The sequence below is a fragment of the Pyrus communis genome, chromosome 10, assembly GCF_041283825.1.
Source record: "Pyrus communis isolate YQ-2024b chromosome 10, ASM4128382v1, whole genome shotgun sequence".
Taxonomy (NCBI): Eukaryota; Viridiplantae; Streptophyta; class Magnoliopsida; order Rosales; family Rosaceae; genus Pyrus; species Pyrus communis.
This window is the reverse complement of record NC_142574.1, coordinates 20,584,277-20,600,841: the sequence shown is the minus strand read 5'-3', so window position 1 is coordinate 20,600,841 and position 16,565 is coordinate 20,584,277. Positions and strand designations below refer to the sequence as shown.

At 37.8% G+C, this 16,565-nt stretch overlaps 2 pseudogenes across 1 annotated transcript; one reads left to right on the top strand and one right to left on the bottom strand.

Annotated features, from left to right (window-relative positions):
- Positions 1 to 7,597: 7,597 nt before the first annotated feature.
- On the bottom strand, positions 7,598 to 8,937 carry LOC148693689 (uncharacterized; annotated as a pseudogene).
- A 3,394-nt stretch (positions 8,938 to 12,331) lies between these two features.
- On the top strand, positions 12,332 to 13,844 carry LOC137728337 (GEM-like protein 2; annotated as a pseudogene). Its single transcript, XR_015952771.1, has 4 exons — positions 12,332 to 12,570; positions 12,935 to 13,036; positions 13,231 to 13,499; positions 13,576 to 13,844. The product of XR_015952771.1 is annotated as a GEM-like protein 2 (transcript).
- Positions 13,845 to 16,565: the final 2,721 nt, after the last annotated feature.

Sequence of the window (16,565 nt, the reverse complement as noted above, 5' to 3'; positions counted from 1 at the left end):
ACTAAGTGCCGAACGTCACTCCACCACTTCCCCATGGACTTAGCTAGGCGGAGGACAAGGGAAGTCATCCTTGTTGAGGACATGCACCAGGGAAGATAGAGGTCTAATGACCTAAGTGCCAGTATTCATCTCTTAAAGGTTTCTTGATGCCAACTTATCCACCAACCATATTAGCTGATCTTGGGATCCAAGACCAGCGACATATTTGAAAAGATTCCCCCATTTGTGCGATCTTTGTTAAGGTCGGGAAAGCCTCCCAACTACCAAAGTGAATAGGCCCTTGAAGGCACGAAATAACCTCAGCAAGTCTGATTCGACCATGATTTGGGGTAAACCCAGCTCCCTGGCAAAACTGCAACCACCAAGTACCGCTAAGGCCTCTGCCATCACAACAGTAGGAGCTGAGATATTGTCCCTCTTTGTTGTGACAAAATCCCCCAATTGGTCCCTAATAACCACCCCGATCTTACCACTCTTCGTGTTAACACACCAACTGGCATCAACATTCACTTTGCATAATAGGGGGCCGGGGGGAGCCACATTGGTGGGGAGCCATTCGTGACATGAACCGGAGGAGGAACATGCACCTCATTCGCCGCAAAGAAAGAATTCACAGCACATACAGTTGCATAAATAACCTGAGTTATGGAAGGTGGTTTGAGGTTAAAGACAGCCGAACAATAGGCCATCCATATTTGCTAGCAAGTAAAACCAATTAAAGTCAATAATCTGGACTTCTCCTTATTCCTCCCAATTCCAGAAACCACATATTTCAGCCAAGAACCCAAGGTAGAAATCTGGTCTTTTTGTATCCGCAGGTTAAAAGGGCCACCAAACCAGACTGGAGCAACCCACAGGCATAAGAATGATAAGTACTCCACAGATTCTTTCACCTGGTTGCAGATTGGGCATAGGGTTGATGAAGTAGGAAGACGTTTGTGGTGACATTTCTTGGTTGCAAGGCCATTCCGAAAAGCACTCCACAAGAAATTCCTAATTTTTTGGGGTGCATGGAGTATCCATAGTTTCTTCCAAACCTTGCCATCAACCTGTTATGACGCTAAAAGATGACCTAAAGCAGTAGCCCGACCTCGACTTCGTAACCAATGGTAGCCCGACTTAATCATAAGCCTCTTTTTTTTTTTTTTCCCACGGCCAGATAAGACGGTCATTTCTACGGTGGTCACCGATGGCAGTTTGTAGGATTGTCAAGTGATCAACGGAGGGAATGATGCTTCTAACGTCCTCCAGATCCCAAGATAAGGAGATTGGGCAAATGATCGAGTCCACCGTCTGACCCAAATTTACTTGGGTATCCTCCAAAGGGGTTGGATGGCCCAGGGGAAAAGATGGGAGCCAAAGATCAACCCATAACTTGATACCATGCCCACTCATAACCCATCAATGAGTACCCTCCAAGATGATTTTCCTGCCTTCCAAAAGGCTTGCCCAAGCCCACGAAGCTCTGGACCCTTTTTTAGCTTCAAAGAATAAGGAGTTGGGGAAGTACCGGGCCTTCAAGAACCGTACCCAGGGTGAATTCGGTTCATTGATAATCCTCCGACTCTGTTTTGCAAGCAGAGCGAGATTGAATTCTTGGAATGATCTAAGACCCAGACCGCCCTCACTCTTAGAAAGGCCCATGGATTCCCAACTTACCCAGTGGATCTTGCATTCCTCATTCTTTTGCCTCCACTAAAAGCAAGCAATCATAGCATCAAGGTCATTACATGTGGTAAGTGGGAATTTAAAAATGTTCATCGGGTAAGTGGGAATCGCCTACGCCACCGCTTTGATAAGCACCTCCTTCCCAGCTTAGGATATAAGGTTTTGCTTCCAACCTTGAAATTTCCCCATGACTATCCCTTTGATGTACCCCAGAGCCTGGCGCTTAGAGAGATCCTAAATAAAGGGAATGCCAAGGTATAACCCCGAATCACAAACGGAGGGCATAACAAGAATTGTCGAGCATTCCCTGTCCAAGCCACTTGGAACGTTGGCACCAAAAAAAATGCTCGACTTTTGCATGCTGATTTGTTGTCCAGACGCAGTACAGTAAGACTTTATTATCTAGCTAATGTTTTCTACAGTTTTGGTGATTAGCCTTGAGAAATAACAACGTGTCATCTACAAAAAATATATAAGAAATACAAGGGCCTTGGGCTAAGCCTGATACCCTCAATAAATTCCAACTCCACCGCTTTTTGGATTAGAAGCAAAAAAACATCACTGACCAGTAGGAACAAGTAAGGAGAGAGGGGATCACCTTGCCGCAAGCCATGGGTGGGGGAAATTTTTTTACCTGGTTGACCGTTCACCAGCATAACAAAGCTTATAGATGAAACACATCCCATTAGAAGGGTTACCCATCTCGGGTTAAACCCCATTTTTAGCATAACTTCACGTAAAAAGTCTCATTCAATCCTATCATATGCTTTATCCCAACTCAAATCTTGTTTTTGCTTTCCTTAACTTTAGAAAGTGGAACATCTCATGGGCAATAACAATGTTATCTTGGATTTGATGACCTGCAACAAAAACGTTCGGAATAAGATAGATCAGGTCCAGGGGTAAGGGTTTGAGCCTATTAGCTAGTACCTTCGAAAGAACCTTATATGAATAGTTGCATAAGCTTATTTGACAGAACTGAGCGATCGTCTCCGGATTCTGCACCTAGGGGACCAGGGCAATGTGAATGAAATTGAGGCGTTCAAGGCAGACATCACCATTCATAAGCTCTTTAGCCATACCACTGACATCTTGGCAGATTGTATCCCAGTTTACTTGGTAGAATACTTCTTGGAAGCCATCTGGGCTTGGAGCCTTGAGGACCCCCATATGAAAAAAACCGCCTCTTTAATTTCCATGTCAAAAAGCATTTCCGTTAATCTCTGGAGAGATTTTTTGATCGACATAATTGAGGATTGATCCCCAATCACATTGGCCTTCAGAAGTAAATAACTCGATGAAATGTTTCTCCACATGTTCCGAAATACTTCTTGGGTTATCCACCTACTGATCATTTTCAACTCGGAGCTTCATGATTTTGTTCTGCCTCCTCCTTTGCAACGTTGATTGGTGAAAGAAAGTCGTATTCATGTCCCCTTCCTTTTGCCACTTGACCCTAGATCGTTGAAGCCAATATTTTTCAGCTTTTTCACGCAACCTGTCAATCTGGATAGAGAGTCACTCAATTTGAGCCCCATTATATCCCCAGTCTTTTTGCATTTCCTCTAGTTGTAATATTAGGGAACTCAAAGCTGCCCCATTCATACCAACCTACCTAAGACTCCACTCCAATAGTCGACATTTGCAGGAGTTGAGTTTCTTCTGCCACCTATCGAGCCATCCCCCCGAGTACACTTTTCCCCAACATTTGCGAACTATTTCTTTTCCTTCCTCATCTTTCGCCCAGGACGCGTCATACTTGAATAAGCGTTTGCCCTTCCCCACCCACGGCAAGCAGTTAGTAACAATGGGGTAGTGGTCAGATCCCATCACCGTACTGCGCATGATCGAGGTGTCCAGCCAACATGCCTGCCAATTCCCATTTGCAAGCACCCTATCCAAGCGGATCTCCACTAAACGTCCATTCCTGGTTCCTTTCCATGTAAAATTTGGGCCCTTGAAACCCAAGTCTAAAAGGTCTGTACCGGTCATGAAGTGTTGAAGGAATCTAGTGCAATTATACAGCATATCAGCACCCCCCGATTTCTCAAAATCCCAAAGAAATTCATTAAAGTCACATCCGCACATCCACGATAGGTCGCATACCCCAAAATGCTGACTCATCCAGTTCCAAAACGCTACTTTCTCACTTCTATACAATGTGCCATACGCCCAAGTTGCACGGAACCAATCATGAGTACGGATATGCCTGCAATGGGTATCGATAACGTGTTTTGATGAAAAAATAACCTTCACTTCTAGGGAATTATCCCACCAGAGACTTAGGCTGCCTGCCACACCCTACGAGGGCACATCAAATCCCTTCACAAAACCCATCCTTCTATGAACCCCCAACAAAGCCAGTCATGTAAATTAATGATGAAATATATATATATATATATATATCAAACCCCACAAATCTGTCCTTGGATCCAAATGGATAAACTCCACCACAGAGGTATAGTCACCGTTCAAAACGATAATTCCAATTTCTCAGCAGCAAATTAAACTCCAGACACGACATTTACCAAGTGGCGAGCAGAAAATTGCCAGGCCAGAAGTTAGCTGTTCGATGAAGTGGTTCTTCCGGTATGACAAGATTATGATCAATGTAGCTCATGTTGGTAACTATTACAGTGATCTCACTAAGATTCTTCTAGAACTTGATCAATCAAAGTCCTAGACGTACTCCTTGCAACAAAAAGGATCCAGATGCTATCTGAACCACACAAGCAAGAGACTGAGTGTCTTCGAGTTTATTTTTTCCTTGCAGGATTAGGACTAACAGTTGATCAGTAAAACTAAACTCTTTTTTAGATTTTCAACGAAAAACTGCATTATTATCCAATTGCAACTTTTTCGGATGTGAAATCAGACTTGTGCGCAGTCACAGTTATACCGTCATTTTGTCGTCGTACAACACCAAATCCCTTATGGTGATAAATAACAAGATAAAAAAGAAGAAATACAATATTTTGGAATTTTGGACAAGCTTTTATTGTACTTTTCTTAACTCATTTTTGGAAGGGGATTTCTTTATTCCAAAAATTTACGAAAAGAGTTTAGATAAGGCGAATTATTTCTCAAACTATACACATATATATCTCCAAGTTGCAGACTCGAACTCCATCCAAACAAAAACCATGGATACTTTTTCTGCTTATTCTTTCGAATATGAAGTTTGTTTTGGCTTGCTCAGATGTGTTTGAAATTTTTCGTGAACTAATTAGATTATTAGTTTGTAGTTTTAGTTTTTGTGAATGTTATAGATAGAAGAAAATATAAGAGAATGAGGACCGGACAAGGATCAAGAAAGAAGGTGGGAGAGAGGAGGGAGAAATGGTGGAGATTATATGCAAACAGAAACTTGAAAATGAACACAATTTTAAAAAGTTCTTAGTTAGTTCTCTTTTAGATTTTGATTTCCAGACATATTCCATTCACATTAAGGTTCTAAAACTGCTAGCCCGTTACCAAGCGGCAGGTAGGGTCCTAGATTTTTTTTATAAATAGGTGCATACTTATACTTAAAGAAATACTATATTTGTATTGAGAAACATAAATGCAATAAGAAAATATATTTAAATTACAAAGTACCACAATTTATTGAAAACACATGGATAACAAAAAACTTTGGCATAGAGAGACGATTGAACATCGCACACAGTCCGGGTTTTCTTTCTGTTAGAGGGAAAGTGAGTCAAGACTATAAGTCAATTAAAAAAAAAAAAAGTCACCTAGCCTGCCTAGCCCGACCTAGATGCAATAACCGATTTTTTTTTTTTTTTTTTTGAACAAATGATAGTACACTAAGGAGGTAGGGGAGTGGGCTAAGCCTTAGAGCACTTCCACCGAGGTGCAAATGTGCTAGCACCTAGTCAAAAAACCAAGATGGGGGTCAGTCCATTCACTCTAGCCCACAAACTTGCTTGGCACCCAGCCCAAGCCAGGCAACAGATCAGCCCATTTTTGACAGACCCAGAGACCGGCCTATTTGGTTGGCGGATGCAGTTCACTTGCAAGTGGGCGCTAGGGGACATGGGTGTAGGCGGCAGGGCCCGCTGTCAACCTACTTGTTCTTCACCCAGAAGTAGGCGACATGGCCCTCTCAGTGCAGTTGGATTTCCAACGGTAAAAAAAATTTAAATTTTACTTTTAAAATGGACCGTCCGATCACAGATCAACGGTCCACGTTTATTCCCCAAAAATAAAAATAAAAAGGCCTAACGGTTAGAATTATGACCGTTGGCCACGTGGCAGCTCCTTGGCTCTTGGATTTGAATATTTTTCAAATCCAACGGTCCAGATTAATTAACTACATTAAAATTTATTAAAAATTATGAAAAAATACATAAAAATTATTAAAAAATACATAAAAATTTTTATTATTTTTTTTCTATAAATACCTAACCCTCATCTTCCACCTTACACCACATTTCAATATTTTCTACACTTTGAGAGAGAAAAATGTCTACGTGGAAGCTCATTGAAGATGTTATATTGTGTGAATGTTGGGTTCACACAACTCATGACCCGATTACGGGTAATGAGATGTATAAGCGAGAAATGTGGAGTAAAATTACGAAAGCGTTTTGCAATGTACATGGAAAAGATGCCAAAAGTAGCCAAGGTCTTCAAGGTCGTTGGAAAAAACTCAACTCATCCTTTACTTGTTGGAAAAACGCCATCTCTCATGTTTCCGGTAATCTACATAGTGGGATAAGTTTAGTAGATCAGGTGACAATATTTTTATTTATTTATATATATTCCACCCGCATCAATATTTTAATTTATTTATTTGTGTTACACCCACATTTTTTATAATACTGTCTTATCCCACATTTATAGACACTACAAGCACAAGCTTTTTACAATGCAAAAAACCACAACAAATCATTCAACAAATGGGAATGTTGGCAAATTGTCAAAGATTTCCCTAGATACAAAATTGTGTCAACCGGTCCAAAAGTTGTCATGCACAGCATGGGTCTACACGGTTCACCAGAACCAAACACGGCCGAACAAGAAAGCGACACATTTGAAGACACAGAAGGGACGCCTGAAAAAGTGCTGGAGACCCAACCGACTCGTCAATCCCTCAGGCCTCAAGGTAAAAAGGCATCAAAGAAAAAAAGTAGTTCTTCCAAAAATGACTACACTAAATATATGGAGGAAGGTGAACTGAACATGGCGCGGTAAACAACTAGAGATGAGGAAAAAGTTGCTGCTATGGTAGCAATATTAGCAACTACTAAGAGACGTGATGCGGCGGCTGAGAGACAAAGAGAAATAGTTAATCGAGAGAACGAGATGATTGAAGAAGCACTTAATCGAGAAAATGAGATGCTTAGAGAACAAAAGATAGCTCAAGCAAATCGTGACATTATGAACAAGTCTCTAGTACGACTGTCTCCGAATTCAAAATATTTTTGGACATCGGAAAAAAAAGACGTCATGCGAATGAGGCATGAAAGAGATGCAGAAACAAGTCGAGGGGGTTATAGCTACACAAATCCTAGCAACGAAGATCCTAGCACCACATATACTAGCTCCAGAGACTTTGTATAATTTCGTATTTATTGTAGTACAGTATTTAATTTCTTGTGCAATTTCTTATTTATTATTAGTACTTTATGTAATTTCTTATTTATTTTTATTTATAGATGTAATTTCTTATTTTAATTTCTTATTTATTATTAGTACTTTATGTAATTTCTTATTTATTTTTAGAACTTTATGCAATTTCATTTTTTTTTTTTTGTACTTTATTTAAACACATCAAATAAGATTACATAACCTCACCAAATAAACTTCAAAAAAAAAAAAAAAAAAAAACACTTTATTCTTCAACCACAAGCTCATTTTAATTATCTTCACCTTCTTGCAATCCCCACTGGTGCTCAATCAAGTCATTCTGGCGAGTTACGTGCTAGTATGGCTCTTGCATATCAGTGTACCGATGAACGATCAATTCATTGTAACGTCTATTCCATTCCAACGACTCATGTTGCAAGGGATCTTTTGTTCGGTCATGAGTATAGTAGATACGAGTTCTTGAGTTGTTCATCGAATTCGGCTCATATTCATCGATGACATCATAATCATACTCATCTTCCACAATCATGTTGTGGAGAATAATATAAGTCATCATGATGGATCGAAGAGCCTTAACATCAAACAATCTAGCAATAAACCTGACAATTGCCCAACGAGCTTGTAGGATACCAAAACAACGCTCCACATCTTTCCTACACCCTTCTTGACATTTTGCGAAGTGTTTTTCTTTCTCAGTCTGTGGATGTGGCACTATTTTGACAAACGTAGACCACCTTGCGTAAATGCCGTCTACAAGGTAGTTTGGTCCGTCGTATTTAGTGCCATTAACCCAATATGTGCATCTCGGTGATTTTCCTTGCAGCAGATCGTCGAACACTGGAGAATGAACAAGGACATTTAGGTCATTCTGAGCTCCTGGAACACCAAAAAAAGCATGCCGAATCCATTTATCAAATGAAGCCACCGCTTCCAAAATGATACTTTTGGCCCTTTTCTGTCGCCATAAGCTCCTTGCCACGCACTTGGACAGTTTTTCCAAGTTCAGTGCATGCAGTCTATGCTTCTAATCATGCCAAGGAAACCTCGCATCTCGCCCTTCCTCAGAAGCCTTCGCATGTCCCTTGGCGTGGGTGTCCGGAGGTACTCATTGGTGTACAGGGCTTCAATTGCAGAGCAAAACCGCATCAGGGACTCCAGAACAGTTGTTTTTCCCATCCTCGCGATCTCATCCACTTAATCTGCAGATGCTCCATATACAAGCATTCGCAAGGCAGCCGTAATTTTTTGCTTTGAAAGAAGACCTAAAACACAAAAAACATCATCTTTATGCACAAAATATGGATCATTGTTGCAAATAGCACTTATGATTTTGTTGAACAAACTTCGTTGCATTCTAAAATGACGTCTAAAAACATGATCAGGGAATACGCTGTTGCGGATAAAATAATCTTCCAAGAGATCTTTACCTCGTCTTTCCCTTTTTCTATCGAAGTTTGCAGCACGTCTGGGTTTGACTATCTGACCCACAGCTTCCATGACATAGTGGGAATGTGAGGCCCTCTGCCTTCTATAGTCATCATCTGAGTCCTCCTCCATTGCGAAAGCCTCATCTCCACCTCCACCTTCCTCGAGATTGATCAATTCTTCCTGTTGTGCCAACAATCTTTTCTGTTGCTCCACAAATTGTTTATGCACTCTCCTTGAAGAAGACATTGTAAAAAAAAAACTCAAGGTTTGAAAAGGATGAAGAAGGATTTTGAGCTAAACAGAAGGATTGAGTTTGGTGTAAGGATGGATGTAGAGATGTAGGGTTTATATGGACAAAAAAAGAAAGGATGAGGTTTTGGATAATGTCACGTGGCACTACGTGATTGGTTGAAAATCTTATCGAAATATTGGCTAAATTATTGCAAACATGAAGTGACAAGTGGCGTGTCGGGATTGGTTGAAAATCTTATCGGAAATCTATCCACAAAATAGTACGTTCGGATAATGACACGTGGCGTAATAAGATTGGTTGAAAATCTTATCGTAATCTTGGCTAAATTATTGTAAACAGATAGTGACATGTGGCGCATCCGGATTGGTTGCAAATCTTAGCGAAAATCTATTCACAAAATAGTACATTCAGATAATGGCATATGGAGTTACGAGATTGGTTAAAAATCTTATCCGAAATTAAAATATTCTATTTATTTATTCTTTTATAAACAAATTTAAATATTTTAAATGGGCAGGGTGCCAGCGCATTTTTTTAGGGGTGGAGATGCTTTGGCCTATTCTTGTTCACTAGGGTCTATTATTGTTCACTTGAGTGGATAAATGCGCTGGGTGCTAGCGCAAAGTCTTTAGAGGTGGAATTGCTCTTACAACGAGCTAACAATAATGTGATTCAAATTCGCCTTTGGTGAGAATCGAATCTAAGATCTTTCACTTACAAGTGAAGCGGAATACCACTAGATTGTAGTACTAAGTGGCTACCTGATTTTGTAAATGCCTAGAATTTAATTGTGGCAGTAGCCAACTGCCTAGACTGCTTTTTAGAACATTGGTTCACACTGTTAGTTTCACCATTTGTCCTTTACCTTTCTTCATTCCTAAATTCCTCAACCAAAAATAAAAGCAAATTGATTATCAAATGAGCCCTTAATTTTAATTTTGTATAAATTTGGTAAGGCGTTATAGAAATCTAAAGCATTTCACTGTGGAAGTCAAACTTGAAATTTACTAATTTGTTTTTGGTACAATGGATGTGATTGTTCTGCACATGCCATTTGGTTTTTTCTCCGGATGATTGTGTATCCAAAACTCAAAAAGTAGTTGCATTAGTATCAATGTGTCCATGTTGTCCTTAACGTCTTGCGGTCATTCGAAATGCTATAATGGTTATATATGCTCATTAACTTTTAGCTCAATTGGAAGTTTAGTCCTTGAATTAAAAATCTGTGAGCATTGGTTTTTGAACTATTATAATATAGAGCAATGGTTATTTTGACTAACCCTATGATAATTGTCATCTATTTTTTTGCTCTTTAAACCCTTTACATTTTATGGATTTTCTAATGGACTTAGCCAAAAAGACTATTGCTCCACATCATAACAACTCCGGATTTTTAGTTTAGGAACCAAAATTCCAATTGGGCCAAAGTTCTGAACCATTGCTTTAAATTCGAATAATCAACTAAGAATTATAGTTAGAAAGTTTTTACTTGATTCACGTTTTGATTTTAGGATAGTATTATTCACACACCAATTTTTACCTCTCACACACCTTCGTTAATCTTTTGCCATTAATCATTTTCAATTTATTCGATTTGATGACCGAAAATTGATTGAGGTGTATGAGAAGTAAAAATGGTGTGTGACTAGCATTACCCTTAATTTATACCAAATACAAGAAAGAGGATCCAAATGCATCGCTATATAATGCTCTGTACCTATAGTTTCTTTTCTTCCTATTTTTCTTTTTCATAATTCTATAGATAAAATCCCAAATTATGTTTATACTTTAATTCAACGAAGGGAATGCTGTAATGATTCAATTTGCATAGCATACTGTGTTCTTTAGAAAATTTAACGTGTAGATCTGGGTGTAAGTGTAACATGGACAACCAAAAGAGCAACACAGACGGATTCGATATTAAAAAATCTTTTTGTTTCCTTACATTCACTTTTCATTCATTTCTTTTCTTTTACAGACACAGTAATCACAAACATATTATTTAGTATACAAGTAATACGTCTAAATTTAATACATCATTCACTTTTTTTTTTTCAATATATTTTATAACTTGGAAGTAAAAAGGGTGGCGACATCTCTGTATAAGTTACATGGTCAAAAAGTTGTCATAGATATTGAATAAGGAAGTTGAACTGTCAAGGCTTTTGTGCAACAAACAATATCGTCGTGGACTTATGTGACAATTTTGGAGACCAATTTGTCAATGTCTTTGATCCCTTATAATGCGAGAACAAAACTCCCTAGCGCAAAATCATACGAATCTGCGTACTATTTTATTGCTCCAAAGCCATTAACACTGTTGGTGGTGTTGAGCGCATTTCCAAAGAAAGCTTTGTTGCTTTGTTGTACATTTGTTAGTGCAAATTTAGGAATGGCTGTATCTAAATTTTTGAGATTAAATGTTGATCGAATTAGAATATCATTCCAAAGAGATTTTATGCATTTCTTATGCTTTTAGCCAAATTGGTCTCAGGTTTGCTTGCTAACAAATGAAAACACTCATGCATTTGCAAGTGATGTTGGAGACAAGGAGACACATAAGGGCCAAGAATGTAATAATAACTGATTGAGGAGTCCATTGTTCATGGTGTATGTTTTTTAAATTGATGCTAAAGTGATTACAAATTATTTGCTTGGGTTAAGCAATTAATGAATGGAGTATCATACTTATAAGCAAGCTAAGGAGTGCATGGGTCTAAATGGTAATGTTAGGGAGACTAACTATTTAGACCAAATTTCGTAAACTATATGATGTGATTGTTGATGATTGGATTATTACTTAAGTATTAACGTGCTTATTTTGTATTGGTGACACATCACATAGTTTACAAATTTAGTCTAAAAGTTTGGTGTGCCTAACATTTTTCTGATCTAAATTTAGGAGCGTAGAAGGTAGAAGGTGGAGAAACCTATTTCTTTTGATGTATTTATGCACCTCATTTTTTGTTTATTCCCTTACGTACTAACTAATAAGTTAATAACGCATTGGATGCAAACCAGCTAATATTCCACTTTAATTTGTTAGAGCTAAAACCAACTCCTTTCTAGAAACTCCAGCATAACAAAAAGTAATGCATGCTTTACAAAACCACGAACAACACTAACATAAGGATTAATTTTTTTTCTTTACACAAATTCATGATATACAACCATATTTACTTCTATATATACGATGTATGGATTTCTGAAGAATCTAAACAAATTTATATTTGTTACAACGGATTTGAGTGCTTCCATCATTAGCGAAAGTACATATAAAATACAATATCCAACAATATGCTTTACCAGATAAAGGTTGGCATATTTTTTCTTCCTTTTAAGTGCGACGGCATCTGAAGATTTCCATCACCCATTCCTATGGCCCCCCAACCACCACCATTCATCGGCATCTCTTTTCTCTTCTCTTGTTATTGTGCACCGAGCTTATCATATAAACCAAAAAAGAAAACAAATAAATACAAACCTGATCGCATCCACCACTCGACTATCCACTCTCGCAACAATGAACATGAATAGTCCCCTTGAAGCTCAAGGCACAGCCCAGGCCAACAATCCTTATGTCCATTATTCGCCTGTTCCAGCGACATCGAATTCTTCTACCAAGCGTTAGTGTTTCCATTGCTCCCTTGTTTCTGTACATTTCTCTTAAGAATTTGGTTTGCCTTCACTTATGAATATGAAGCATAACATCAATCCTTCATTTACGATCATGATAACTAGTTAGCCTTCATTTAAATAAATAAAGGAAAATTGCTTTTCGGAAATTTTTGCGCTTTAGTTTTATCCATGCTTACAGAAGATACTTGGTTTCTTACATGTAAAGAGCTTATCGATTATAGTTTGTTGGGTTGGCATAATCTTTTTTTTTACGTTATTTCATTTAGTCTGAGAATGTGATTAGGAGATAAGTTGGAACGATTGCTTTTATTTTTAATGTTTTATTTTTATTTTTATTACTTTGTGCTGCAGGTCCGATGGCTAATATGGTTGAGGCATTGAGCCAGTGCGGTAAAAGGGTTGAAGTTGCCACCAGAAGAGCAGAGGCTATGGTGGATAATGTCTGGAACCACTGTGAGTTTCCTTTTTGTGAACTCCTATGTTTCTCCCTTGCTATAAAGTTAGAAGAAAATTTTCAATTTGTTAAGTTCACTATGTTGGTAGAGCCTCCCTACAGGATTTTGAATTGATTGACCCTTATCGATCTTCGTTCGCATGTCATACAAGTAGCCTAGATCATAAAAAAATTTGGAATTTTTTCATGACAGTGAGAATGTGTCCAAGTTTCACAGAAGCAGCGAAGGCAAGGCTAAATACCGGCACAAAGGTGCATACTACTGGAGGACAAGAAAAAGTATTCCAGCAGACATTTGAAAGAATTACAGGAGAGAAGCTCTTACATTCATATGCTTGCTATCTATCAACTTCTCATGGATCTGTGATTGGGATGCTGTGCATCTCCAATGTACGAATAGCCTTCTGCAGTGATTTCTCACACTATTTGTCCCCAGGACATCCAACTTCCATGCATTACAAGGTAGATTTTCTACTGGACATATAATTCAAATTCTTAGGTTTATCTTTCCTCTAACAAGTTACTAAATCTCATGTAGGTGGTGGTGCAGCTTGATCAGTTAAGAACATAAATCCTTCAACAAACATATGGAACCCTTCAGAAAAGTACATACACATTGTCACAAGAGATGGTCATGAATTCTGGTTCATGGGGTTCATATCCTATGACAAGGCCCTCGGTAATCTTAGCTGAGCTATATTGCTATCTCAGAATAAATGAAGGAAACGACTAAATAACTCGAGTTAATTCAGACAGATTGGAATGTAAAACGTTAACACCACTTTAAAGTGTAAGTACACTTTCCCATGATCTATTTTGCTCATCTGCCATTTTCTACTACTTTTTATGAAAGCCTAACATTCCTAAAGTTAGTTGAAGCTTTATACACAAGACACAGAAAAACAGAATATCTTTAATCAACTCTCTAGCAAGTATAATATTCATTTGGAAAAGCATTAATCTTGGGAAATTATTTCAGCACACGCCTTTCTCCTTCTGCACATCCTTGTGTATTTCAGTCTCTTGATTCTGCTTTCATTTGTTCGATCCAAAGGCCAGAAATACAAAGGCATTTGTAAGAAGCTGAGAAAAGAGGTGTGTGGAAAGCATTTTTCTTAATTTTTTCAACATCAACACCCCTTGAAAACAAGCAGAGTAAATCCCTAAATAACAAGTCTATATGGGATGTTATAAAAATGCACCAAGGAACAGAGAACATACTCTTCAAATTTAACACCATGAGGATTTGAGTTCACTACCCACAAATGAAAATCTGTAAGATACTGCCAGTATGAACTTGAGGTACAACTCTCAAAGGTATATAATTAAGTGGAAAATGAGATTCAATGTTTTCGGGTATTTCTACTAAAATGCTACAAGGCAATTCTGTAAAAGCCACCATACGACACCTCCATAGCCATGGCCACAAGAAAGATGAGTTGCTAACATGGAATCCCATTTTGAATTTCTTGTGTTTTAAAGCATTCTTGATCCAAGCTGAGTCCCTGAACTACCAAATGTTCACAAGATACCTTACAAATCTGGAATCCAAGTTATCTATTGCATCAAAACATACTGAAAATAATCAACATCTTGCCTAGATTCATCACTCTCATGTTCAGGGACATGAATACTTTTCCAAGAGTTCGCTCTCAATGAGAACATCTCCATATACAAAATAGTCTCAAAATTCCTAGTAAGATCAGCTACTAAGAGCTTATAGTAGCCGACACATAACCCAAACCATAAATCGAAAATTGCATTCATGCTGATGGGTTACGGAGATACAAGTCCCAATAACCATCAACAGATACCAATACAAGACCATTGCAGGAGCCCAGTAGGTAAGTAAACTTAGGATGCTTGGAGGTCACGGTTTGAAAGGTATTTCCAACCGAAGAATCATCTCGAATGGTGGCGCTTCCAAGCCAAGGGAATGGAGTGATTGAGAGGCAACGGAGATGAGATGCCTTTGACTGAGGGTTGGAGATGATAGAATGCTTACTATAATCTCCTCAGGAAAGTAGACGTACGCTTGGAGTTTCTTCTTAGTCGTCATTGGAATTGATGACACACACGAAATGGGTTGGGGTTAGGGTTTAAGGTGGCAAGTAGAAATTTACGAAATAACCTACAAAATAAAACATAATACCCATTAGACCCTCTGACAGCTATAACATATCATATGGTTTCCCCTGGCTTTTTCTGAATCGGTGGTGGGGTTAACCTCTGGGTTTTGGTGATCTGATATTCCTTCTTGTTTGCCTCCGGTGGTTGTGTGAGGTTTGGGGGCTTTTGGAGGTTTGGGATGGGCTTTGATTCTGTGGTCAAAATGATTCATTATATTCTTAGCCTATATATACGTTGAATCCCACGTCGGCTAGAGGGAAAGGAGAAAAATAATTTAAATAGAATTATTCCGTTTTAACTAATATCAAAACCTTGTGTGATTAAATTTCACACTTGATGGATTGGGCAGGTGGTAATTACCAATTTGAGGACACTATCGATGTTATTGAAAGTGGGCCCTCGACACGTCTTTTTGATAATTCTACAATATATTGCATGTCTTTTATGTATTAGGTGAAGATTTAGCCTAAGCCACATAATGAGTTTTTTATAATAATTTGGTATTACACTTGTCATCTAAAAGTGAAGAGGATTTATATTCGATTCTTGCCAAAGACGAATTTGAATTATATTATTGCTAACTCATTGTGAGATTTAGCCCATCTCCTCCTCCTTAGTGTAAATAATATCATTTGTTAAAAAAAAAAAAAAATTAATGGGACTTAAATCCTTCCACGTATAAATGAGGAGGAATACTAACAGTTATAGGACTGATGGCATGATAAAGTTATTTAGATATACAACACTGACACACTCTTTAATATTGTAGGCCCACATTAATTGTACGATGATTTGAAAACCACCCCCAAATTAAACTTGAGGTTTAAAGTATAATCATTCTTCATTCTTTAGTATAGATAATATCGTTTGTTCAAAAAAAATGTTAATCATTTTTTTTTTTTTTTTTTTGTTATATCATATATTATATTTTGAAAGTGAATTTAAGTTAAGCTACACAATAAAGGGTAATGGTTGGGAGACCAAATTTTGAAACCAAATTTTCTAAATCATATAACGTGGTTGTTAACGATTGGTTTATTACTTAAGTGTTAATTAACATGCTTATTTCCTATTGTTGACACATCATATAGTTTATAAATTTGGTCTACATAGTATACTCCACAATAAAATAATCATAATAATTAGACATCAAACTTGTCACCTATGTAAGTTAAACTAGAAACTTTTTATTTACAAGTCCAAAATTACACAATATTGTAATGCTAAGACAATAAACTCTATTGTTGAGTTTCACATTCTTTTAGGGTAATGCTAGAAGACCAAATTTTTAAAACCAAATTTGCAAACCAAATGATGTGGTTGTAGATGATTGGATTATTAACTAAGTGTTAACTAACGTGTTTAGTTCTTATTAGTAACATTATTTTATTTACAAAT